Source organism: Schistocerca cancellata, chromosome 3 (genome assembly GCF_023864275.1).
Source record: "Schistocerca cancellata isolate TAMUIC-IGC-003103 chromosome 3, iqSchCanc2.1, whole genome shotgun sequence".
NCBI lineage: Eukaryota > Metazoa > Arthropoda > Insecta > Orthoptera > Acrididae > Schistocerca > Schistocerca cancellata.
Genome location: NC_064628.1, coordinates 412979911 through 412982410, shown reverse-complemented (window position 1 = coordinate 412982410; position 2500 = coordinate 412979911). Strand labels below are relative to the sequence as shown.

General features: G+C 57.8%; 1 non-coding gene across 1 annotated transcript in view; it reads right to left on the bottom strand.

Moving 5' to 3' along the window:
• Positions 1–764, bottom strand: part of LOC126178756 (small subunit ribosomal RNA) — a 1909-nt gene extending 1145 nt beyond the window's left edge. Inside the window, exon 1 of the ribosomal RNA XR_007536617.1 lies at positions 1–764. This exon is cut by the window's left edge and continues 1145 nt beyond it. This is a non-coding gene — a ribosomal RNA (small subunit ribosomal RNA).
• Positions 765–2500: the final 1736 nt, after the last annotated feature.

Below are 2500 nucleotides of genomic sequence, written 5' to 3'. Positions count from 1 at the left end.
AACACGCACGAGGCGGTCGCACGCCTTCGGCTCGCCCCACCGGCAGGACGTCCCACGATACATGCCAGTTAAACACCGACGGGCGGTGAACCAACAGCGTGGGACACAAATCCAACTACGAGCTTTTTAACCGCAACAACTTTAATATACGCTATTGGAGCTGGAATTACCGCGGCTGCTGGCACCAGACTTGCCCTCCAATAGATACTCGTTAAAGGATTTAAAGTGTACTCATTCCGATTACGGGGCCTCGGATGAGTCCCGTATCGTTATTTTTCGTCACTACCTCCCCGTGCCGGGAGTGGGTAATTTGCGCGCCTGCTGCCTTCCTTGGATGTGGTAGCCGTTTCTCAGGCTCCCTCTCCGGAATCGAACCCTGATTCCCCGTTACCCGTTACAACCATGGTAGGCGCAGAACCTACCATCGACAGTTGATAAGGCAGACATTTGAAAGATGCGTCGCCGGTACGAGGACCGTGCGATCAGCCCAAAGTTATTCAGAGTCACCAAGGCAAACGGACCGGACGAGCCGACCGATTGGTTTTGATCTAATAAAAGCGTCCCTTCCATCTCTGGTCGGGACTCTGTTTGCATGTATTAGCTCTAGAATTACCACAGTTATCCAAGTAACGTGGGTACGATCTAAGGAACCATAACTGATTTAATGAGCCATTCGCGGTTTCACCTTAATGCGGCTTGTACTGAGACATGCATGGCTTAATCTTTGAGACAAGCATATGACTACTGGCAGGATCAACCAGGGAGCTGCGTCAACTAGAGCTGAGCAGCCGGCCGCCCGGGAGTGTGTCCCAGGGGCCCGCGCGAACACGCAAGCGTCCGCTCAATTATTCTGCAAACAGGAGGAGGCTGAGCTCCCCTGCACAATACACCTCGAAACCCTCTCAGGTCCCGGCGGCGCGCAGCGCCGTCCTAAGTACTTGGTCGGGTTCGAGAGAGGCGCAATCGCCCGGAGTTAGGCGAGTAGACGCTTTAGGTGCGACCACCCGTGCTCCCAACTGAGCTTGCCGCTGCCGACAGAGGCCCGGGAGCGTGCTGTCGTGGCATTGCCGGCGGGAGACAACACGCGCCACCTACGGTGACCGGCAGCTCCAACGCCAGCGCCACAGAAGGGCAAAGGCCCCACGTGGGTGCCGAAGCGAACTCTCCCAGCACAGCGCACGTGCCAACACGTCTGCACAACTGCGATACAAACCACCAGCGAGAACCGCTGGGGCGACCGAGCAGCAGACGGCGTCGCGGCGCCGAGTGCCGGGCGGCGGCGCATCCTCAACGCACACAGTCCTCAGTCGGACCAGCACACTGCAGATGTCCACCGCGCTTCGCACCGGGCCCGCGAGGACCCACTTTGGCCGCCCGGCGCCGCGCGCAGGGTGCCCCGGCGCGCAGCTGCGCCGCCTGCCGCGTCCGTCGGCCGGCGCGCCTGCCACTGGGCGCCCCCACCAGCCGGCTGTAGCGCGTGCGCCCACGCACCGCGCGGCCAGCACGCCGGGCGGCCCCCCCTCACCGGCCGGGGACGGTCCCACCCAGCCACCGCCGCGTATCGCTTCACACACAGATTTGCCCTTACTGATTTACCTCCAGCAACAACAACCGCACCACAATGGGTTTACCAGTTGTTCATTTGCGTAACGTCACCAGCAAACGGAGACGTCCATCCCAGTTTGCAAATGCAACGATTATTGCATACCTGTCTGTTAGGTGTCACGACACACTACGTCTGCCCACATACACGCAACAAAATGTGCCCGACTAGAGAACGCGTGGGAGGTGGCCCCCTACGTATGCGATGTCCATTACGAGACCGACTGTCAACCAGCATCTGTACCATGTCGCAGATGTGGAACGCGGTGCACCATGCTATCACACTGTGTGAGAAGAGACGACTACGTTTGAATACACGCGCCACTACATCAACAGACGGCTCATGCTGATCGCCATCCAGGGCGTCCGTTACTCCCACACGTCTCTATGGCGTACCACACTGCAATGTAGCTGTTATGGGGAGACGGCACGTGGCTGAGTGCACAACATTTGGACCGTATGGTTCGCTGTTGTTGGGCGCAGTCGTTGTACGGTCACACATGTGCCACAGCGTATCATTCAGTACATACGGACCTATGTGCAGTACAATGTGAGGGTTAAGCTTACGACATCAGCGGACAGTGGACACAGGCCGTACCACGACGTAGACTGAGCGCTTCGACATGCGAATGCCAGTGAACAGCTGCGAAGGGCATTGAACACGCAAGCACCTGAACGACCAGCGTGCGAAGGCAGGGGGGAGGGGGGGGGGGCGATGTACATCCTGCAGTCGTCCACATTACAGTGTACAGCGGGAGCATGTAAAAAGTAAGCAACACTTGCGAAGTGTTGAACATGAAACGATACACAAGAGGGTGGGCGGTGCGAGTAGCGAACTATATTCAGAGGGTTGTGGTTAGACAACACTGGATTAATGTAACGTGTCATATGCCAATTA